Source organism: Danio rerio, chromosome 19, assembly GCF_052040795.2.
Source record: "Danio rerio strain M-AB ecotype USA chromosome 19, GRCz13ab, whole genome shotgun sequence".
Lineage (NCBI taxonomy): Eukaryota > Metazoa > Chordata > Actinopteri > Cypriniformes > Danionidae > Danio > Danio rerio.
Window position 1 is genome coordinate 46115452 of NC_141039.2, and position 26557 is coordinate 46142008.

The 26557-nt window shown below is 31.2% G+C and overlaps 2 protein-coding genes across 2 annotated transcripts in view; one reads left to right on the plus strand and one right to left on the minus strand.

Moving 5' to 3' along the window:
- The window catches only part of sack1hb (scaffolding CK1 anchoring protein Hb), a 27697-nt gene extending 18602 nt beyond the window's left edge, over positions 1-9095 (minus strand). The window contains 1 exon segment of the mRNA NM_001365994.1: positions 8709-9095. The gene's annotated coding sequence lies outside the window, so the exon portion shown is untranslated.
- Positions 1-26557, plus strand: part of wasf2 (WASP family member 2) — a gene marked incomplete in the record, with an annotated part of 185745 nt that overhangs the window by 106188 nt on the left and 53000 nt on the right.

Here is a 26557-nt window from a genome sequence, read left to right on the forward strand (position 1 = left end):
ATGTTAAGTTTAAGTTAGTCCTTACTTTTATTTCTAACGTATATATTGATGTTGCTGGCTTTGTAAAGTAAGTGTGAGTATTGTTTATATGCTTAATATATTGACCTCATTCTAAAATGCGGAAGTGCGCCTGTTTTCGTGATTGTTTTAGAACTTCCGATTCAGTCGCCTATGTGAGAAATGACTAGGAATAATAAACGACAGAAAATGGTCAAACTACTTGCTCTACAAACAAATGTTTGCATGATTGTACAGATCAAGTAGAATAATATAATAAGAAAATATCAAATTGCAACATCAAACAGCGAAACGAGCAGTTTTTAACGTCAATGGAAGTGAATGAGACCGGAAGTCTCGAGCCAAAAAGATTCAAATGGCAGCGCCTGCTCGTTGTTGAAGAATAAGGTGAATATCAGGGATGTCTAAACTCGGACCTGAAGGGCCAGTGTCCTGCATATTTTAGTTTCAACCCCAATTAAACACACCTGAACCAGCTAATCAAGCTCTTTGTGTGCAAGAAACTTCCAGGCAGGTGTGTTAAAGGAAGATAGAGCTAGACTGTGCAGGACACAGGCCCTCCAGGATCAAGTTTGGACAGCCCTGATTTATATGCTACATTCATTTTCTTGTCGGCTTAATCCCTTTATTAATCAGGGGTCGCCACAGCGGAATGAACCGCCAACTTATCCAGCATGTTTTCATGCAGTTGATGCCCTTCCAGCCGTAACCCATCTCTGGGAAACATCCACACACACATACACTACGGACAATTTAGACTACACAATTCACCTGTACCGCATGAAACCGGAGCACCCGGAGGAGCCCACTTCTTGCTGTGAGGCGACGCCACTACCATATATGCTTCATATGTTGTCTATGTCTGTTTATAGAGACAATCACTGCTTTTTCATTATTATGATTGTGTTGTTTTGTTATTGAAAATGTTAAATAAAATATTAAAATAAAACATACCCCGCATACAGTTGACGGGAAATTTATTAGCCCTCCTGATTAAATTTGTATTATTTAAAAAATATTTACTAAATGCTGTTCAAGGGAGCATTTATTCAACACATTTATTTTCAGTAATAACTCATTTCTAATAGCTTATCTCTTTAACCTTTGCCATGATGACAGTACATAAAATTTTACTAGTTATTTATATTTACTAGTTATGTTGCTTCAGTATTTCTACATAATGTTCTTTCTTCATGATGCCGTCTATGCTGTGAAGTGGACCAGTCCCTCCTGCAGCAAAACAGCCCCACAACATGATGCTGCCGCCCCCATACTTCACAGTTGGGATGGTGTTCCTAGGCTTGTAAGCTTTCCCCTTTGTCCTCCAAATGTAACACTGGTCATTATGGCCAAACAGTTCAATCTTAGTTCCATCAGACCACAGAACATGTCTACAACAATTAATCTTTTTCCCAGTGTGATTTAGCAAACTGTAATCTGGCTTTGTTGTTGATTCTGGCTTGTTGATTTTCCCATGTTGTCACACAAGGAAGCAGTGTGTTTGAGGTTTTCCTTAAATACTATTCTACAGTTGTGTCTCCAATTAACTCAAATGTTGTCAATTAGCCAATCAGAATCTTCCAAAACCTTGACACCATCATCTGAGCTTTTTCAGAGGCATAATAATCTTATTGTATGTAAACTGGACTTTCAAGAAAAGTTAAAACAATTATCTCTCATTATTCTGCTATTAAGCATAACAAAAACAAATGTGATAATCCTAACTTACCTACAAGAGAAAAAGTTTAGTCCAATTAACATCTGACTTTATTAAATGGTTATGTGCCTTTTTATACAGTGTATGTAAACTTCTGGTTTCAACTGCATATGCACGGATATAATAAAGCTTCCTTTGGAGGCGTGTACTCATATGTTAAGCCCTGAAGGTCTAATGATACATATTCCAGTATAACCCTGTGCCATAGTGTCTTGAAAGAGGCTGTATTTCTTCCAAAACAGTTACAAACTTCTTGTAAAGTATGTTCTTAAGTTTATTCATAATCATTTAAAAACTTTAATCTTTGTAACATATATCATGGTACAAAGAATAATAGTTCAAACTTATTTGTATTGGTTTCGCAAATGGATGGTCAAATGTGACAAAAATGCCCAGAAGACATTATGAAATGTTATTGAGCCAGAGCAGAGAAGCTTTATGTCCACAGTTCTTCAGTACAAGAGATAATAGTTAGATATTGTTAACTTTTACTTTTCCAGAGGACTGATGTGTTCATGCATGCGTTCATTCTTATACACACATTCTTATACACACACCTTGGGGAAATCAGAAGATGCTTGACATTCCTCAAATATCTCTAACAATCAGCAGCAATGCAGATGATGTTTCAGTAGCTTCAATTTTGTAATAGTGTAAATAATCATTTTATTTTTTAAAGATTTTTGCATGAAGTATATATTTTATATACAGTTGAAGTCAGTGCTATTAGCCCTCCTGTGAGTTTATTTTATTTCTTCATCAAATATTTCCTAAATTATGTTTTACAGAGGTAGGAATGTTTAACAGTATTTCCTAATATTTTTTTTTTTTTGGAGAAAGTCTTACTTATTTCATTTCAGCTGGAATAAAAGCAGTTTTAAGCTTTAAAAAAAACTATTTAAGGTCAATATTATTAGCCATCTTAAGCAATATTTTTTTTGATTGTCTACAGAACAAACTATCATTATGCAATGACTAATCAACCTATTTAAGTCTTTAAATTGCACTTTAAGCTGAGTACAAGTGCCAACCTGACTTTATCAAGTATGACATGTTGCTGGATTAACATCTATGTTGATTCTGGAACATCATTCTCATCAGCCTATCAGAATTAAGGATATGTTTACTGTTTATGTTAATTTTAGGCTTAGAGTTTATGCACTTCTGTTGTTATCCTTCCATTATTCCCCTTCGATTTTGCGAATAATGTACAGTTATGTTTGGGTTTAGAGGTCGGGAACAGATGTAGATAAAATTTTCCAACTAAAATTATGTTTCAGGATCAATATGGATGTTAATGGATCGCATTGCACTTGGCAAAATCACGACATGCGAATACTAGTATCTTAAAAAATATCTAGTCAAATATTATGCACTGTCATCATAGCAAAAATAAACAAAATCAATGAGTTATTAAAACTATTATGTTTAGAAATGTGTTGAAAAAATCTCTGTTAAACAGAAATTGGGGGAAAATATACAGGAAGGCTAATATTTAATAAATAGTTAATTTAATGCGTCTTTAATAAAGATTAATAAATGCTAGGTTGTTGTAACCCAACATAGAGTCAAATATGGACAAACTCAACATTTGTGTTAATTTATTTTAACATTGTGTTGTTTTATTTTCAATTAAATTTAAGTGATACTTTAAGGTTGGTTTTGTCCATATTTGATCCAACATTGGGTTACAGCAACCCAGCATTCCTATAGAGTGCACAATAGCACAGCTCATAGTGAAAATTTTATATATGACATAATAGGAAAATAATATATAATGGGAAAAGTAATTATTTATTTAACTAAAAACAGAAAACTATGCGTTTTCATGGTATTTTTGGCGTTTTAAGGAATTCCATTATGCAAATTTAAAATAATAATTACATGTCTCTGCTTGATGAACACAGACTTTTATGAACTTTCTGAACTTTTATGTAACATGACATCATGCATTTGCTTAATAGAAGTTCATTATTTAAACTAGGGCTGCTCAATATATTGTTTCAGCATCGATATCATAATGTTTAAAGCTGCAGAAGTCGCATCGCAGAATCTACAATATTAAGTCGGGGTTATAATTGACCAGGAATCACAGTTCAGAACATGTTATTTTACATTTAATTACTGAATTTCTCTACGTCAGCACTGTTAGACTCCACAAAAGGCCATTAAAGTGCTTTTTCTTTTTTTCCCCTCTTTTTTTCATCATTGCTTTATTTGTGTATTGTATTTTGCATATTTTTGGATAACTTCGTATTATTTATGCAAATGCGCTCCCCTATAAAATCACCCCAACCAATGTAAAACTTTAAATTTTTTTCAAATAGTTACTCAAGTCATATTGTGAAATTATATTCATATCGCAATATCCATCGCAGAAAAACAAAATATTCCAATATCGTGCAGCCTTAATTGTAAATTAACAGTTTTTGTATTTGGTCATTCACAAGTGTTTTCTGTTTATTTACGGTTGTGAATTGCATTATGGGATGTTGATCTCTGCTCTGTCGACTTTTGTTGTTAAAATTTTAGCTCTACAGTTTAACAAAGTGACTTTTATTGACATTTCAGTTGTTTGAAATAATAAATATAATGTCTAATAAATAATATATAGAGGAATGCGTCTGTAAAATAACAGAAAATATGCTGGCAATCTATTATATAAGGTTTTTGTAGCGTAATATACAACACCAACCCAGACAATATATCACTTAAACTATTAAAATGTTCATAAAAGTCACTTTTTGGAACTTTTCAAGGTTAATAGTTGTTGAAAGAAAGATCAAGATCTCATAATGCAATTCAAAAGCAGAAATAAATGGAGAAAACTAAAAACATGAATCACAAAATACAGAATACTGCTCATTTAGGGATACATTTTTTTACAGTAGAAGTTGATTTTTAGATCTGTATGAATAGGGATTGTTTTGACAGCATTGCTGTCTGTACATGAATATGCAAAGGTAAAATATTTCCATTTTTAGAAAGTCATTGTTGTGTAAATGTTCCCTAAAGCTGCAACAAACCGCACTAAATGAAGAATGAAGAACATGACTGACCTTTAGTCTAAATAAACATTTCTTGGCAGAAGTTTTTACTTTTTTAAGAAATATAGTGCAAAATATATTATCATCCTATTGGATATACAGTATAGACCTAAATTATACATTTTTAATAGGAGTTGATGTTATATGTGCATAATCATATAGTATATTTTTTTAAATTTAGATCACATTTACCATCACATAAAGCTCACTTACAGATCATTTTTACAATATAAGACTGTAAACAAATACAAAATTTCTATTTTTTTAGAAGCCAAAATTCACTTGTAACATTTAAAATACAAATTTTTGCGTACATTTTTGGTCATTTATCAGTTATTGGCTGTAATATGAACAAAATTATCAGCTCTTTGGTATGAGCCATATTGGCGCATCCATCTACACAATCACTTTTACACACTTTTTGGTGGACAAAAATATTATGATGCTGAAAATGTTTCCTTAAAGGTCTAATGCTTTATTCTTACAATCATACACTGGCTGCTTTAACTTTTGTCCATGTTAAAAGGTTGTTTTTGTCCATATTAGACCCAACATTGGGTACTTGCAACAACAACCCATCATTTTTTTTGTGTATAATAACACCACTCATAATAAAAATGATATATTTATTGGGGTATTTATACAACACCATTTAAAAAAGGATATAATTCAAGATAAACCGCAAAAAATATTATCATCATATTGGATATAGGCCAATATTATATATATATATATATATATATATATATATATATATTTTTTTTTTTTTAATAGGAGTTGATGTTATATAATAAATGTGCATGATCATATACTATATTTTACATTTAGATCACTTTTACCATCACATAAAGCTCACTTACAGTTAATTTTTTATTTGTATAAGACTGTAAGCAAATCCAAAATGTCCGTTTTTCATATTGTACATAATAATTTTGTGACCCACATTCACTTGTAACATTTAAAATATAAATTTTTGTGTACATTTTTGGTAATTTATCAGTCATTGGCTATAATATGAACATAATTATCAGCTTATTGGTATCAGCCATATAGATGCATCCATCTACATAATCACTTTCACACACTTTTTGGTTTTTGGTATTGGTATTGTTTCACGGAAAATATTTCCTTAAAGGTCTAATGCTTTATTTTCACAATTTGGCTACTTTTTTTCCATGTTAAAAAAGCAAACATAACAATAATAATAAACAAATAATAATAATAAATAAATAAGCTGCTATTTTTTTATCTGTCTTGCATGGAAATCATGTAAGATTTTGCTCAAATGATTTATTGATTTTGCATTCCTATTTCAGTCTACCACTAATCTGTTACTACACTCTAAAACATAACATGATCAATAAGTGACATTTTGATGTCGCTTTAAGTAATTAAATTGAGTTAATCATGTTTAACCAGCTATTTTAAGTCAGTTTAACGCTAATTAACTTAAAATGGCTTGTTAATTTGATTGAACTTAAAAATGTAAGGCAGCCACTAGTTCTTTTCTTCTCCTTTTTGCAATGAAACAACACCCTCTTAGTACAACGTCGTGTTTCAACAAGAGCTAAATTAAACTGTCATATAACTCATGCTCAGCCATATGTAGGAAATGATGAAAGATGACATTTCAGAGATGCACATGTCTGTTCATGGTTAACCTGAGCCTCACCCACCAAAAGAATCAGTGCAAGTGGAGATTTAGCAGCTGCAGAATGATCATTTAATATTTCAACTCGAGTTGTGCAATGTTTTAAGACCACGATGGCACTGTGAAGACATCCTGAACCAAACCCTAGCCAAAGTCCTACTTGATAACAAAGAATTCAGTGCGCATTTCAAAGACCAACAGGCCTGCTTATACAAAATACTAATATTTAATTCAGGTTTGTTTGTGTAGCGTTTTGTCAATAAGGAGCATTCTAATGCAGCTTTATAAAGGTGCTGGTTATTATACTGCAATCTAAATCAGAGGAAGACAAGGTGTATAGGGTGGACAGTACAGCTGTCAAGAATATACATAATAATCTGCAGTAATATACTTTTTCAAAATATAATATATGTTTAATGGAGTGATCTGGTCATTACAATAATAAAGAACAGTTTGTGTATTGCTTGAATGAAAAGATCTGTCATCGCTTACTCGCCCTTTACTTGTTTGGTAGCAATTTGAGTGTTGTTTATTCAGATACTAATGGAAGTCAGTGGTTACAGGTTTCCAACATTCTACAAAGTATCTTCTTTTGTGTTCAACTCAAACTGGTTTGAAATGAGTAAAGGGTGAATAAACGATGACAGACTTTTCATTTTGGAGTGAACATTACCTTTTAGAGTTTGTTCTGTTCATATTTCCTAATTTGTATAATAGTTTATAATAATGAGTGATCAGTAGGCCTACACAGACTCTGTGACCGCTAAAATCTGCAGATTTTTTAGCCCATGGAGTTTATTTACTTATGAAAATGTGTGTAATATATATATTTATTCAGTTTTCATATTCATTAATATTACTGAATAATATGCAGATGCTTTACATTTATGTATATTGCCGTTTGTAACATAATATTTTCTGTCTTTTAGTATATATATATTATGTGAGATTTTGTTTATCAAACAAGTGGTTCTAATTGGATGTGTGTTGTTAACTTTTATTATCTATAGTATATATTACTGCTGAGGGACAGATTAATCATGAATAATCACATACAGAATAATTTTGTTTTGACGTAGGCCTATTATACATGGTAAAAAATGATATGATCAATTAGTCCTGACAGTATATGTTTTAGGTCATTGTAACTTTTTAAACAAAGTCCTAACTTAATTTAGGACCTTTAGTTTAACATAATATAAGTCCAATGGACTCATAAGGTTAAATTGATAAAGCTTAAAAGTTTAACGTATATATTTGTGTGTGTGTGTGTGTGTGTGTGTGTGTGTGTGTGTGTGTGTGTTTATGTAATACACACACATACACAAAAGCAAAACTATATATTTTTTGTATATAGTTTGTGTCATGTACATATATATTTAATGTTATATATAAAATAAATAAATATTTTTATTTAAACAATAATTATATATATATATATTATAATATTAATATTATACGCATTTATTATACGCATTTAAATATCTATGCAAAATAATGTATAGTTTTGCTTTATATATATATATAAGCAAAACTATACATTATATATATATATAAAGCAAAACTATACATTATTTTGCATAGATATTTAAATGCGTATAATATTAATTTTATAATATAATATTTAATGCCTTAATATAAATCAACATTTTCTCAAATATATTATATATATATATAATACACAGGTATATTATTTCAAAACAAACCCTTTTTGGGGGGATGTGATTAATCACAATTAATTTTTGCTCAGCATTAATATACATAAAGCAAAACTATATATTATAATTATATAAATTTATAAAACTAAATGTGTGTGTGTGTAATTAAATACACACAATGAGTATAAATAACACACACACGTCAAAACAAAGTTTTTTCTTTAAGTGTATTTTTGCCCAGCAACAAAATAAAATGTATAAATACACTTTTTTGTCATGTTTTTTTTTTATTAATTTTTCATCTGTTAAGTTTGTAAGTACTATTTTCTCAAAATAAAGAAAAAAAATTAAAAGAAATGGCAGTAAAAAGTCTGTCTGGCCCTGCTGAGCTGATCAGTCATCATTTGCACACAGCTGTCAGACTCCTCTCCGTCAAGTTATTCGAGACTCCATTGTTTTAATGTTTACTTCAAAACTCATATGAAGTGATGTACACAGAGCTAACCGTCCAGAATCCGCTTCAGGTAAACAGTGCAAACAACATTTCCACCGCTGTCAAAGCTCCATCTGCTCTTTCGCTCTTTGTGTGTGCAGTAAGTTGAGACTCTCGTTCTTACCTTTACGCCTGAAGTTGCTGCCGCCGAACAAACTTTATTCCCGTCCCGAAACAAAAACTCGGTCGTCTCTCCCCCGGTTCAGCCAACACATTCGCGATACATTCCTGATGTCTGTGCAAAAGAAAAACCCCACCCAAAATTATTGAGTTTAAAAGCAGCCCTGGCGAAACCTGTCCGCGCTCGGCCGAGTCCTGCCCAGCAAAAACTCTCGCTTCCCAAAATGATCGACTTTGAATCTGACTCCTCCCTAAACACATCTCCGGCGTCACCTACAGCCAAACTACACATACACTGAAACAACAGGCTTTTTACAACAACCTTTCTGTCTGCATAACCGGCGAAACACGTCTAATAAATGCGCACTTCATCTCCCAGCGCGCCCTGCTCTTCCTCTTCCTCTTCCTCGGACAGATGGTGGATTGTTGTTGCTCGCGGGACAAAAGACGTGCACGGGTTACGATATGTGTGTGCATGATGATGGTATATAGAAGATTAATTATTGATTCAGAGTTAGTGTTTTACCGTGGAATAACAACGCTCGTGTCAAAACAAGCGCCCGTGCATGATTAAACAATGAGTTTACCAATGAAAAGCATGAAGAACAAAAAGTTTTCAGGGTTATTTTAGACGTTTTGTTCACATTTCATTTTAAAGGGATAGTTCTCTTTATATTTTTAAATATGACTTTTTTCACCAAGTGTTTGAAACGAGTTTTCTGTTTGTGTATTAGAAGAGAAGATATTTTGAAGAATGTTAGAAACCAGTAATATTCAAATTATTTTGGCCTGAGAAATAGTTTTCATCAAATGAATCTACCAAGAAGATTATTTGATTACATTTATAATAAAAAAACTATAATATATAAAAAAATTACCTAAAAAATAAAATGTAATTTTGATTATATAATTATGAATATTATTAAAACATTTTGTCAATAATCAAAATAATTTTGATTAGGATTATTTAATAATTATTATAATTTAAAAAAATAATATTCAGACAATTATTTGCATAAAAAATAATTTACAATAAAAAAATTATTATAATTATAAAATGATAATTACTATAAAAAGGTAATATTCTAATATTTTTGGGGATAATAGATTATTTTCATCAAAAATCAAACATTTTGATTATGAATATATTATTATTATTTTTCTTTAAAATCGATGACATTCAAATTATTTTTAGCATAATAAATCATTTTCACCAAAAATTCTAACACAGTTTTGATTATAACTATTTTTTTTAATTGTTCAAATTACTTTTGATAATTCATCATACAATCATTTTTATCAAGAATAAAGCATAATTTTGATTATGATTATATAATTATAATAATTATTTTAAAAATAATATTCAATAATTTTTAACACTAAATCATTTTGATCAAAAATCTACCACAATTTTTATTATTATTATATAATTATTTTATAAAAACTGTAAAATTCAAATTATTTTTTACGTAATCAAATCCTTTTTATCAAAAATTCTACCACAGTTTTAATTATGATTATATGATTATAATTATTATTTTATAAACTGCAATATTCAAATTATTTTTGGCATAAAAAATTATTTGCATCAAAAATCAAACTTAATTTTAATTATAATTATTATTAATAAACTGTAATATTCAAATTATTATTGGCATACAAATTATTTTCATTAAATATCAAACATAATTTTGATTAGAATTTTATAATTAGAATTATTAAAATAAATTATTATATTTAAATTATTATTGGCATAAAAATCTTTTTCATCAAAAAATCTACAGTTTTGATTGTAATTATATAATCATTATAAAAAAACTAATATTCAAATTATTTTGGCATAAAAACTATTTTTCATGAAAAATCAAACATAACTTTGATTAAAATTATTATAAAAAACTAATATTCAAATTTTTGACATAAAATATAAATTTCATCCAAAAATCTAACATAATTTTGATTATAATCATGTAATTATAATTATTATCAAAATGTATTTTCATGTATTGTATTTCATGTATATTCTAAAAAATATACCTGTGCAACATGAGACTTTTTGTGGTCCAGGGTCTCGTATTTGATCTTACAACCCATATAAAAATAACATACACGTTTAGAAAACAAAGCAATTTGGTCAATTGTGTAATAATGTAGAAAGATTGTACTAAAACAATCAATACAATTTATATTAATTCAATTTATTACATATTACCAAGAAAAACAAGAAAAATTACTGTAAAAATGTAATTAATTTTATTAAGTTATTAAGAGTAGGCATATAAATCTAATTAATTTGGTTACTGTATTTAGATGTATTGTGTTATAATACTGTTATAATGTTTATACATTTAGTTTGATACAAAATAAATGTTAAGTGATATTAAGTAAAATATATAAACCATTTGAATAATAAAGTATACAAAACAGATTCAAAACATTTATTTTAAATCAGCATGTTTTAAATTTCAGTTATGTATTTAATGTTGCGTTAAGTTGGATTTAATTTATTACAAACAATTCAGTAATATCTAAAAAATATTTTAAATAATGTGTAATAAAACATATACAGTTGAAGTCAGAATTATTAGCCCCCCTTTGAATTATTTTTTATATATTTCCCAAATGATGTTTAACAGAGCAAGGAAATGTTCACAGTATGTCTGATAATATTTTTTCTTCTGGAGAAAGTCCTACTTGTTTTATTTCGGCTAGAATAAAAGCAGTTTTTAATTTTTTAAACACCATTTAAGGTCAAAATTATTAGCCCCTTCAAGCTATATTTTTCTCGATAATCTACAGAACAAACCATCATTATACAATAACTTGCTTAATTACCCTAACCTGCCTAGTTACCCTAATTAACCTAGTTAAGCCTTTAAATGTCACTTTAAGCTGTATTGAAGTGTCTTGAAAAATGTCAAGTCAAATATTATTTACAGTCATCATGGTAAAGATAAAATAAATCAGTTATCAGAAATGAGTTATTAAAACTATTATATTTAGAAATGTGTTGAGAAAATCTGCTCTCCGTTAAACAGAAATTGGGGACAAAAATACACACAGGGGGCTAATAATTCAGGGGGGCTAATAATTCTGACTTCAACTGTATTTACATATTCATATTTTCTTAAATATAGAAATTCTTTAATTTTCACTTTGATTTTGTTTTATTTCACATTTTGGTTGGCATGCTTATTTTTATTAAACATTAAACCGATTAAAAAACTTATAGGTGTAGTAATAGATGCATTATTTTTAATAAATAATTCATATTTTCTGACTTTTCAAACATGCAATAACAGTATAGTTACAGTTTCATTTTAAGTGTGCTCGATTTATTGTGCAAGCTTTGCACTAGTAGACATCTCAAGCTCAATCCAGTACATGCTTTATGAGGCTGTAATGATTACGAGTTACTTTATTACAGTTGGTGTAAATAAGTGCACATGCATGGCAGTACTGTACGTTAGTATGCACAGGGGTGGAGAAAGTCTGAGGATTTTTGCTCCACCCTACAACATTTCCCAAGTATTTCCTAATTCTGCCAGACTTTCTCTCTGAGCGGTGGAGAGCACATCGCTTTGGGTTTCTGCAGGATTATTGAGCTGATTGTTTATGTGAGAGCAGTTTTGTGTTGTATGAGCATTTATATGCATGTGTGTGTACAGGTTTATGTGGTTTACAGGGACTTAAAGTAGTATAATGACATGGGTATGACCTATATTAAGGTGGTTTAAATACCTTGCTTCCCCTGTAATTCCCCTGTGTGTTCCCTGGGTTGGGTTTATGGGTAGGGGTGGGGATATAATAAGTGCTATGTACAGTTTAAATTACATTACACCTACACTGTGGGTTCCACATAATCAATTTGTGTCGGGATGACATGAGGGAATTAAGCTAACTGATTAGTTTTTAGAAATTAAAGTGGATTGAACATACAAATATTAAAGTTGTTCCCAAATAAACCTTAAGAATTTTGTTGTTCATCATATTTAGTCACAAATAAGTAGTTAGAAATGTCAAACATCATTTTGTGAGTGTATGGCGAGTCCCTGTAAACCATGTATACAAGTAAGTGTGTGTGTGTGTGTGTGTGTGTGTGTGTGTGTGTGTGTGTGTGTGTGTGTGTGTGTGTGTGTGTGTGTGTGTGTGTGTGTGTGTGTGTGTGTGTGTGTGTGTGTGTGTGTGTGTGTGGTTTTGTCTCAGGTGAGGGAGTGTGTGTGAAAGGGTGCGGCTCCTGAAGAATGTGCCAGCGCAACTGAGAGATGTTCACCACACCCGACACACACACACACACACACACACACACACATAAACACACACACAAGCAGACTTACCGTTCTAATGTGTACATAACCTTGCTCACATTCACTTGAGGTCATGCGTGCCACAAAAAATCATTACTCGAACCACAAATATGATGATATAAATATGCAAATGCTCTGTTGACTACAACTGAAACCACATTTGTAACGTTTAATAAATCTTGGGTCAAATAAAATTAAACGTATACAAAACAAAAGCACATTTATTTTATGTTAGCTTGTCGCTATTGACATTATGTATTATGCATAAAAAATATTTTCATCAAATATCAAACATAATTTTGATTAGAATTTTATAATTAGAATTATTAAAATAAATTATATTATTAAAATTTTTTATTGGCATAAAAATCTTTTTCATTACAAAATCTACAGTTTTGATTATATAATTATTATAAAAAAACTAATATTCAAATTATTTTTGACGAAATATAAATTTCATCTAAAAATCAAACATAATTTTGATTATAATTATATAATTATTATAAAAACAAATATTCAAATTATTTTGACATAAAATATAAATTTCATCCAAAAATCTAACATAAATTTGATTATAATCATATAATTATAATTATTATCAAAATATATTTTCATAATAAGCCATGCAGTGTATTTTTCGCTATTCTCAAAAATATTCCTGTGCAACATGAGACTTTTTGTGAACCAGGGTCTCGTATTTGATCTTACAACCCATATAAAAATAACATACACGTTTAGAAAACAAAGCAGATAAATCAATTATGTAATGATGTAAAACGATTGTACTAAAACAATCAATACAGTTTATATTAATTCAATTTATTACGTATTTCCAAGAAAAATTACTGTAAAAAGGTAATTAATTTTATTAAGTTATTAAGAGCCTTAAACTATTGCTATTGACATTGTGTACTTAGTTTAACTTGAATAAATACAAAAATACTAATTATTTATTGATGAAATGTTGGATTAAGTTGTATAGAATTTATTACTGCTAAAAATCAATAGTATCTGAACAGTGCTATATATTATAACATATGTACATGTTATACTGTATGTACTACAAGAATGTGTAAAATTCATTCATTCATTCATTTTCTTTTTGGCTTAGTCCCTTTATTAATCTGGGGTCGCCACAACGGAATGAACCGCCAACTAATCCAGCATATGTTTTACGCAGCGGATGCCCCATCCAGCTGCAACCCATCACTGGGAAAATGTGTAAAATTAGGACGTATGAAACTATATGGACACTATATATAGCTTGAAATTACTTGAACAACAAATACTCTGTTTACTAAAACCACATTTGTAACATTTAATAAATCAATAAAAAGTCAAATAAAAAGAAACATAGACAAAAAGTACATTAATTTTTAATAAGTTAAAAATGGATTGTTGCTATTGAAATATTTCACATTTTTATTTAGTAAATGTAGTAAAACAATAATAATACTAAAATAATAATGTATAATAAAACAGACTTTTATTTCTTATACGTATTTCTCATAATATTTCTTATTTTCATTTAGTTTACCTTGATGTACCAAAATAAAACTAAAATAAAGAAGTTTAAAAACTATAAAGACAATATACACTCACTGGCCACTTTATTAGGTACACCTTACAAGTACCGGGTAGGACCTCCTTTTGCCCTTAGAACTGCCTTAATCCTTTGTGGCGTAGATTCAACAAGGTACTGGAAATACTCCTCAGAGATTTTGCTCCATATTGACATGATATGGATGTCGCAGCAGAAATCAGAGACTCATCAGACAGGGCCTGTGCCAACTGTAGCCTGTCCTTAGCTGACAGGAGTGGCACCCTGTGTGGTCTTCTGCTGCTGTAGCCCATCTGCCTTAAGGTTGGACGTGTTGTGTGTTCAGACATGCTCTTCTGCAGACCTCGGTTGTAACAAGTGCTTATTTGAGTTACTGTTGCCTTTCTATCAGTTGGAACCAGTCTGGGCATTCTCCTCTGATCTCTGGCATCAACAAGGCATTTGCGCCCACAGATCTGCCGCTCACTGCATATTTTCTCTTTGTCAGACCATTCTCTGTAAACCCTAGAGATGTTTGTACGTGAAAATCCCAGTAGATCAGCAGTTTCTGAAATACTTAGACCAGCCTGTCTGGCACCAACAACCATGCCATGTTCAAAGTCACTTAAATCACCTTTCTTCCCCATTCTGATGCTCGGTTTGAACTGCGGAAGATCGTCTTGACCATGTCTACATGGCTAAATGCATTGAGCTGCTGCCATGTGATTGGCTGATTAGAAATGTGTGTTAACGAGCAGTTGGACATTGTTCCTTATAAAGTGGCCAGTGAGTGTAGATGTAGCTTGAAATCAAAAAGTGTTAAAGAAAATATTATTATTATATTTCAACTATGGCTGCCGGGAAAATATTTCTCATTTTCATTTTGTTCACATTGTTGTACTAAAATAAAAGTAAAATAAAGGAGTATAAATCTATATAGACAATAAAGATATGGCTTGTAATGTATATTTAAATTAAATTTATTTATTTATTCATTCATTTTCTTTTCGGCTTATTCATTTTATTAATCAGAGGTTTCCACAGTGGAATGAACCACCAACATATCCAGCATATGTTTTACACAGCGGATGCCCTTCCAGCCGCAACCCTTCACTGGGAAAAAGGTTAAATATAATATTATTATTATTAGTAGTAGTAGTATTATCATTATCATCATCATTATCATATATCAACTATACCTATAATTTTATTTCATTTTGTTACACTTATTCTAACAAAAATAACATTTGACACAAAATGTTTATATTATTATTATTAATAATATATTTTTAAAAACTAATTTAAAGGATTACTACAAAAAAAAAATCTAATTTGTGCTAAGAATGACACTGCTCTGAAGCACTCCTTCAGTCATAGTGAAACTCTTTATTGACTTTTCAGTTTCACCTGCATGTGAAGTGAATGTGTTCATGAGCCTTGGTAAATGTAGGCCCTGTAAACAAGCAGGGGAATAAAACAAATAATATTTAGCATTAAAAAAGAGGCCCATTTCTGAATTCAATAAACAAAAATATACCTCACATTGTATTTACTATGATCACAACATGTAATTATTAATGTGTTCATAATGTCTCCTTAGTTAAAACAGAACATTATAGCAACAACACGACATATATTCACCCAAAACGGCCAAATTCACACAATTTAATCACCAAGTGGTTGCAAACATTACTGAGTTTATTTTGTCTGTTGACAAGATTAAAAAGATTATATTTTGCAAAATGTCTGTTAATGTTATGATTTGTTTTACACATATTTGACAATAAAACTGTGGAAAATTATACGTTAGGTTTAAGATTCTGTCAGCTTCAAAACTGAAATCTCTTTTAATTAAAATGTTTGCAGTACAAAAAAAGATTACATTTTGAAAAAATTCTTTCATTAGTGGTAAATAAACACACTAAGTCAGATTTACAACATTCTTCGAAATATCTTCTTTTGCATTTTAAAACAAAGCAGCTTTGGAACAAGTAAATGATGACATTATTTTCAAAACTGCTGAAAATTGTGAATAAAATAAAGATTCTTTAAGCATCAAAACTGAAATCTCTTTTATTTAAAATGTTTACATACAGAAGTTTACAGACGCTCAAAAAAAGGAGCATAACTATTTTAAAAAAATGTCTGGTGTTAAATCAAACTAAATGTTTACTATTTTAGGTTTTTTAGGATTACCTAAATGATTTACATTTGCTAAATGCCAGAATAATGAAAGAATTTTTTGAGAATTTTTTAAAAACTTCTAGACAGTTAAAAGTTTACACACATTTCCTTGGTATTTTATTAGCTTTGCTTTTAAACTATATAACTTTGGTCAAATGTTTTGGGTATCCTTCCACAAGCTTCTACAATAGTTTGCAGGAATTTTGGCCCACTCCTCCTGACAGAATTGGTGTAACTGAGTCAGATTTGTTGGCTGTCTTTCTTGCACAAGCTTGTTCAGCTCTGCCCATAAATTTTCTATAGGATTGAGATCAGGGCTTTGTGATGGCCACTCCAAAACATTCACTCTGTTGTCCTTAAAGCAACTAATTTGGCAGTATGCTTAGGATCATGGTCTGTTTGGAAGACCCATTTGTGGCCAAGTTTTCATTTCCTGGCTGATGTCTTGAGATGTTGCTTCAGTATTTCTACATAATGTTCTTTCTTCATGATGCCATCTATGCTGTGAAGTGGACCAGTCCCTCCTGCAGCAAAACAGCCCCACAACATGATGCTGCCGCCCCCATACTTCACAGTTGGGATGGTGTTCCTAGGCTTGTAAGCTTTCCCCTTTGTTCTCCAAATGTAACACCGGTTATTATGGCCAAACAGTTCAATCTTAGTTCCATCAGACCACAGGACATGTCTCCAAAAGTTATTGTTTTTTCCAGTGTAATTTAGCAAATTGTAATCTGGTTTTGTTGTTGATTCTGGCTTGTTGATTTTCCCATGTTGTCACATAAGGAAGCAGTGTGTTTGAGGTTTTCCTTAAATACTATTCTACATTTGTGCCTCCAATTAAGTCAAATGTTGTCAATTTTTTATACAGTGTATGAAAACTTCTGGTTTTAACTGTGTATATATATATATATATATATATATATATATATATATATATATATATATATATATATATATATATATATATATATATATATATATATATATATATATTTATTTATTTATTTTTTTTAATTTTTAATTAATTAATTAATTAATTTATTTATTTATTTATTTTAAAGGATTTTTTATAGCTTGAAATAAAAATACTATGGAAGTCAGATTTCCAACATTATAAAAATATCTTCTTTTGCGTTTTGAAACAAGTCAATGATGACATTATTTTCATTTTAAGGTGAAATATTCCTTCAAAAGCCCTAAATTGTGTTTAAATTTTAGGATTTAAGTTCTATGAAGCAGAGGTTTGTTGAGGAGAGCAGCCAAGCTAGAATATGTTGAAAGCCTATTATTTCCAGGCTTGTTTTAATAACCTAAACACGTTTTAGCCTGCCGTCCTGATCTGCACTCCTCAGTGATCTTTAAAACAGTGCTCTTTATTCTCCTAAACCCGGTGTCCTTTTGCTGTCTGGCAGAGTCACTCCCACAATTCCCTTCTGCTGCTGTAATATCACACCTGTGTCTCATGTGACACACGGTTCTCTTAAACACACAGATGCACTCTCTTCATTCACTGCACTCATGATGCTCCCTCACCAGGTTTAAACTCATTGCATTTGAATATAGTCATAACCACATTTAATGTTTGGGTCTGAATGTGTCACTTGCATGTATTACAGTTGCATCATAAGTAAATATTATATCCACCCACTCTTTTTTGGAAAAGCATAGCTATTCTAGCATATTGCTACAGTAAATAGCATGTTTTGGGATATTTTTAGCATGTTAGTAGCATCATAGTGGCACATTTTACCATGTTGCTAGCATGTTACTCTGATATTCAACCTAATGCTTGCTTCTACATAGGATTAACAACACTAATACATATTAATGATAACATTTTAGTAAACATTAACATTTTAATAGCATATTGAAAATTGTAGCATATGTCAAATTAGCGTGTTTTAAAAACAGTATTGGTTCTTGTTCTATTTTAGAGTATTGCTAGCATGTTTTTGTACATTTATAGCATGTTAGAAGCATCTTAGTGGCACGTTTTAACATGTTGCTAGCATATTTCTCAGATGTTTAACTTTATTGTCTGTTTCTTTATAGCATTAATAACAATTATACATATTAATAATAACATTTTAGTAATTATTAACATTTTAATAGCATATTGCTTGCACATTTTAGGACATTGTGTAAACATCGCATGTTTTTAAAATTGCATTGTAGCTTGTTATGCTTTAGAGTATTGCTAGCATGTTTTGGAACATTTATAGCATATGTTAGAAGCATCATAGTGGCATGTTTTAACATGTTTCTAGCATGGTACTCAGATGTTTAAGCTAATGCTTGCTTCTATATCGCTTTATTAACACCAATACACATATAATAATAACATTTTTGCAGATATTAACTCTTTATAGCATTAATAACAATAATTCATATTAATAAAAACATTTTTGTAACCATTAGCACTTTAATAGCATTAATTAATTGCATTAATAACATAAATACACTGTTAATGATAACGTTTTTGCATGCATTAACACTTCAGTAGAATATTGTTAGCATATTTTAGCACATTGTGTAATAATTTGCATGTTTTAAAAATAGTTTTTAGCTTGTTATGCTTAGAGTATTACTGCTTGTTTTGGCACATTAATAGCTTCTTAAAAAGCATCATAGCATCACATTTTAACAATTTAATAGCATATTGCTTGCACATTTTAGCATAATATGAACATTTTTCATGTTATAAAAATTTGTAAAAAATATTTTAGCTTATTGCTATGCTTTGATTGTTATTGCTAGCATGTTTTGGCCCATTTGTAGCATGTTATTATTTTGCTGACATGTTAGTGGCAAGTTTTAACAAGTTGCTAATATGATGTTAATATGTTTTAGCATCAGACTTTTTTGTTTGTAGCATTAACATTAATACAATTCAATAACATTTTAGCTTTAACAGTTTCATAAGATATTGCTAGTACACTCTGATCATGTTTTTGGCATGTTTTAAACCAACACAAACATTTACCATGTTGCTAAACTCTTGACATGCTTTAGAGCCCTGCTAACATGATTTGCCACATTTATAGCACGTTTTATCATTTGGATAACATGTTATTGGCATGTTTTATTAAGTTGCAAAGGTTTTAGCAATTGTTTTTTAGCAATAATAAACTTTATTTAAGAAAATATAACCTGTAAGCATGTCTTAACACTTCAATAGCAAATTGTTAGCATGCTTTAGCACAGTTTTAAAACAAAGCTCATACATGTTCTGTCATGCTGCTAAAGTGTTGGCATGTTTTAAAGAACTGCTAGCATTTACACATTTTAGCATGTTAGCACAATAGTTTAATACAATGATAAGATGTTTAAGCACATTGCTTTTAAATTCCTTGTGTTTTAAAATGTAGTGAATATGTAATAGCTTGTTTACATGCTTCAAAACATTGCAAGCATGTTGAGAATAATGATTTAGGTTTTATTACATTAATAGCATGTGCTATCATGTTTATTGCACTCTGTTAGCATGTTTCTAGCATAGCTATGTAATAACTTGTAGCATGCTTTAGAACAGTATTTCTCAATTCCAGTCCTCATGGCCAGCACTTGTAGCATAGTTCTCATGTTTGTTATAACTTAACAGTCATTTCTCAGCAGGATATTCCACCATGATTCCAGTTCAAAGTGAGTGTACAGTTTGTTTCGCCTAAAACTCATTTTACTGTGTGATATTATGTCATACTTCTCTAGTACGTGTCATCTGTGTGAGAAGACGCTGCAGGCAGTGGTGTTGTGTAAGTCTGTAAGTGTGACACATTCTGAAGTGAAGTAAACAAGTTATTTAGGGACCCTTTGTAGTGGTTATCTGAATAATTATGTTAAATAAGAGCATGAACCAAACTAGAATCAGTGCTGATATCATGTTTCATTGCATTAATTATATTTAAGCACTGTTGATACCATGTTTAAGCACATTCTTAGCATATTTTATATTTTACAGTTGCATTATACAAGTAAATATTATGTCCACCCGTTCTTTTTTGGAAAAACATAACTAATGTTCTAGCACATTGCTATAAGGCATGTTTTGGCATATTTATAGCAAGTTAAAAACCATCATAGTGTGACATTTTTACAGCATTAATAACATTAATGCACATTATTAACATAACTCATACATGTCCTACCATGCTACAAAACTGTTGGCATGTTTTAGAGCACTGCTAGCATGTTGTATACATTTTAACATGTTAGCACTATAGTTTAATGCAATGATAAGATGTTTAAGCACATTGCTTCACATTTCCTTGTGTTTTAAAATGTAGTAAATATGCAATAACATACTTCAGAACGTTGCTAGCATGTTGACAAGAATGATTTACCATGTTTATTACAGTAATAGCATGTTGCTATCATGTTTCTTGCACACTGTTAGCATTTTTCTAGCATGTTTAAAACATAGTTAATATGTAATGACTTGTAGCATGCTTTAAAACAATGTTTCTCAATTACAATCCAACTCATGGCCAACATTTGTCTAGTAATTCCTCAGGATATTCCACCATGATTCCAGTTCAAAAAGAGTGTACAATTTGTCTAAAACTCATTTTACTGTGTGATTTTATGTCACACTCATCTAGTAAGTGTCACCTGTGTATGTGAAAACGCTACAAGCAGTGGTGTTGTGTAAGTATGTGAATGAACATTCTGAAGTGAAGTAAACCAAGGTATTTAGGGTCCCTGTGTAGTGGTTATCTGAATAATTATGTTAAATAAGAGCATGAACCAAACTAGAATCAGTGCTGATATCATGTTTCATCGCATTAATTATATTTAAGCACTGTTGATACCATGTTTAAGCACATTCTTAGCATATTTTATATTTTACAGTTGCATTATACAAGTAAATATTATGTCCACCCGTTCTTTTTTGGAAAAACATAACTAATGTTCTAGCACATTGCTATAAGGCATGTTTTGGCATATTTATAGCAAGTTAAAAACCATCATAGTGTGATATTTTTACAGCAATAATAACATTAATGCACATTATTAACATAACTCATACATGTCCTACCATGCTACAAAACTGTTGGCATGTTTTAGAGCACTGCTAGCATGTTGTATACATTTTAACATGTTAGCACTATAGTTTAAAATGTTTAAGCACATTGCTTTACATTTCCTTGTCTTTTAAAATGTAGTAAATATGCAATAACATACTTCAGAACATTGCTAGCATGTTGACAAGAATGATTTACCATGTATTATTAAATTAATAGCATGTTGCTATCATGTTTCTTGCACACTGTTAGCATATTTCTAGCATGTTTTAAAACATAGTTAATATGTAATGACTGGTAGCATGCTTTAAAACAATGTTTCTCAATTACAGTCCTCATGGCCAACACTTTTCTCATGCTTGTTATAATTCGACTGTAATTCCTCAGGATATTCCACCATGACTCCAGTTCAAAAAGAGTGTATAGTTTGTCTAAAACTCATTTTACTGTGTGATTTTATGTCACACTCATCTAGTAAGTGTTACCTGTGTATGTGAAGACGCTACAGGCAGTGGTGTTGTGTAAGTATGTGAATGAACATTCTGAAGTGAAGTAAACCAAGGTATTTAGGGTCCCTGTGTAGTGGTTATCCGAATAATTATGTTAAATAAGAGCATGAACCAATCTAGAACCAGTGCTGATATCATGTTTCATTCCATTAATTATATTTTGATACCATGTTTTAGCACATTCTTAGCATATTTTAAAACTTAACTCTTCACAGTCATGTTATATAAGTAAATATTCCCTGTGTCCGTTTATGTGTTATGTGTGTGTTTTCTGCATTAGTGATAAGCTAAGGTGGTTTGCCATGTGAGGTTGAAACCTGTAAAGTAGCATATTTTCACAGTAAATGTCAAGCTCCTGGAGCTACAGAGTAAATTACAGTTTATTGCCTGAGCTCCTCCAGTAATGATGTACACCCGGGGCTGTGTCGCGCTGAGCTGTGCTTTATTAGTCAGTGTCCACCACCCAACCATAGGACAAAGAAACCAGTCTGCCATCCTGCTGAGACGTTGCATGCGCCTGAATTCCTGAACTGATTCAGAAATTGTTAGACATACACGAGAGCTGTAATGATTATGATTAGGACACCTTTTTATTATGCATTTTTTAAGTGTGAGAATTATTGTGTATTAGAGTCATACACCTAAAATAATAAAAAACAAATATGTTGATTATCAGGTTGGCTTGAGAGATAGAAGTCGTTTGAAGTTTAGTATAGAAATAATAGACGTTTATGAGGTCTAAAGACTGATATATGTTATTGGTTACGATGGCACAATCAAGGTTAGGTGTGCACAATATATCATTTCAGAAGATCGATATCGTGATCATTCACAGTAGTCACATCACAGGATGTGTAATCTTGAGTCTGGATTATATAATTGATCATTTCCATGTATTTTTGAGTCCTGTGACGATGAGGATTTCTGTCACGGCCACCAGCGATCCAACTCGTGCAGATCACTGATAAACACGGAACGCCAACAAACTACAAATCCGCCATTTCATGGACTACAGATTCAGTCATGCAACACACACACACCTGCTCCAAGTCACCACTGATTACACTCACAGCTGATGCTGCTCAATGACTGATTACACACACATATATACGGCTCACTTTGAGACACTCATTGCTGAGTTTTGTTTACTGTTACGTGTTTCCGTTATTTTGCTTTGCTGTGTTTTGATCCTCCCCTTGTTTATCTGTTTATTCCTGTCTGCTGCCTGCCTTCTGACCATCTGCCTGTGTATTTGACTTCGACTCTGGATTGCCTGCATACATCTGTTTGCCCTTGTGTTGACCATTGCTTAACTGACCTCTCTAAAAACTTGCATTTTGATCCACACCCCATGTTGTCAACATTGTAACAATTTTAAAGCATTCAGGCATAAGTCATTGTACCGTTTGTAACTTTAATAACGATTAGTTGTATTTAATTATTTATACAATGAAGACTATGCAGTATTTACATTCGATTATTCAGTTAACGTATACCACAATAGTGTTAGACTCCTCGGAAAACAATAAAACACTCTTTATACCACTACCATGCAGAGGTTTCCATCACTATGTGTTAATGCACAATAATGCATGAGAAACGACTGATTGAAACATCAAAAATTTGAATAAAATTTCTAATTTCACTAAACGTTTGCTGGATTTGGACTTGCTACTGTGAAGAATGAGAGATAGAAACACTTTTCCTGAGTAATTCCTAACACAGTGAGCATTACACCCATGTGACCAATCAGCTATCCCCATCAAGCTTGCCCTGTTTACTGTTGGTTGCTAGGTTACCAATACTACTGTGAACTGCTCTAACAACTTGAACACACCTAATTTCCATTTGGGATTTTTAGCAAACTGAAAAGGTTTGCGTAAAGTTAGGATGTGCTAACATGTTTTATTCATGGACTGTCAAAACAAAGACGGAAAACATTTTTCTCACTTTATTTAGAACTTCAGTGCAAATGTTTCATTAAGAATGTCTAAACATAAAATAAACATTGAGGGTCGCATGAAATTAAAATAATTTTTTCAGATGTTAGTTTCAGTCTGTTATTTTCAAGAAATTTATAAGCTAGTGTGCTCCAAAGCATTGACAAAATTTGCGTTTAAAAGATATAATACTGACATGTATAGCTTGCCGTTTGTTACTTTCTCCTAAATCAACGATTTTTTTTACGTCCCCTTTTACTTGTTATCAAATCTTGATCAATCAGATGCTCTCTAGTATGTGACATCCCCTGCCCCCTTCAATCACTCTCACTGGCAGAGCTGTGATAAAAGCAATGCTATTGGCTGTTTTTGTAAAAGAGGAGGAGTTATTCAAAGTCCCACCCTTTTTTTAGTTGAGATTGCATCAAACATCGAATAAAAAATGCACATTTCAAAACACTTCATGAAACCTTGAAATGAAATATACAACACTAATAATTACAGGCCCCGCATAAATTACTGCAAAATATAAACTTTCTCCCTACGCTGTTATTGGAGTGTAAGATTGCGCTAATCCAAATAATGAAAATTGGCTTGGCTTGTTTTTTTTTTACTGTTAGCTGATTGGATGTAGAAAAGTAGTCATTTCATTTAGAAAGATGGGGAAAAGGGTTTGGGGAGAGTTATTACAACCTAACACACACCGCCTCCTGCTCACCATTTCTGATTGTTGTCAAGACTGACAGCTGGAGGGGCGTGGTAAAGTATGTTAGCCACGCCCAATAATTCAGACAGACCTAATCTGAGCCTTTACCTGAAAACAAACAGAAAGGGCATTTACAGATTTCAATCAAAAATTAAAAGGGCAAACATTTTTTTTTTCTTAAAGACGTGGACAGATGAGTTGTTTACAACAAAACTAGCAATCTGAGCTAACAAAATCAATGTGGTTAATTTTGATTTTATATGTATTTTAATCTATATAAATTCCAGCCGACAGAGTTGGCTAAAATCTCACCCGTTTCTTGGACATCCCCAAAGAAATCCTCTGATATACCTTGAGAATGAATCTGATAGCATTCTTATTCAGCTCAGGATGACCTGAAAATGAACTTGATATGAAATTGGATACAGATTTCTTAGCACAAGGGTGAGTAAATTGATTTTTTCTCTATTTTTAGATTAATTATTATCACATAAAAATAAATAATAAAATCACTAGAATAACTTGCATTCCTGAAGTCATTGTTGTAGTGAGCTCCACTGCTCGAACACAATACCCGGCTCCACACCGGACATGCTCCTATAATCTCCTGCTCTGTTCCTGTCTGCAGTCATGCAAATATCCTGCTGCGACAGTTCATCAGTGGCATCTCGCTCACGACCATTATGACCAATGCAAAGTATGCATAGTATAACTCCACCAGAGTGAAGTATATATTACCCCTGTTGCTAATCTGAACTCATTGAAGATACTAAATCATTAGCCCTCATTTTAAATTTGAATTTAATATATTTCCCGTCATTTTTAATAAAACAAGACAAAATTTTCACAGTATTTCCTATTATTATTCTAATTCTGTATGTATTCTGGAGAAAGTGCTAATATTATTTGCCTTCTTAAAGGTATATGTCCGTTTTTACAGGATGTAAAATAAGTCTCTGATGTCTCTAGAGTGTGTATGTGACGTTTCAGCTCAAAATACCCCACAAATAATCCAAAATCAAACAAAAACTGCTTCAGGGGTAATTAATATGTTAATATGCTTCTTGGGTAAGGGATACATAAAGATAAACAGCAAAATTATTAGTCCAAGGCACTCGAAAAAAAAGTGTACAATTATTTAAAAAACTTTTTTTTTTAATATGGCAATTCCAGTTTTAATGAAAAAGCTATCTTACTAAAGGCTTTTAAAATAAATTTTCTCTTTTTTTCAAGTGCCTTGGACATAATTTTGTTGTTTACCTCACAAATAATGTTTAAACGTACCCCTTTTTAGTTTTTATCCAAATTGTGCCATTTCGTGGACTGTCGCTTTAAATTTAAATGAGATCATGCTCTTTTCAGAAGAGGGCGGAGCTACAAACACCTGTATTAATTTCTCATGCAAGTTTATTTTAAATCTCGCAGTAACAACTGCATTGCTTATAAAGGAACCATCATATGGCAAAAAAATATGATTTTATAGCAAATTGTCAGCAAAAATTACTATAAAATTATCAATAAAAAGATTAATAAAATAATACTTTGCCACAATCATGGAGATAGAACGCACTGGGAAGTTTAAGCCATATCACAGCCAAATCACTCTGCAGCCTACTGCTGCGTTCAAACCAGACGCAGAATAAGCG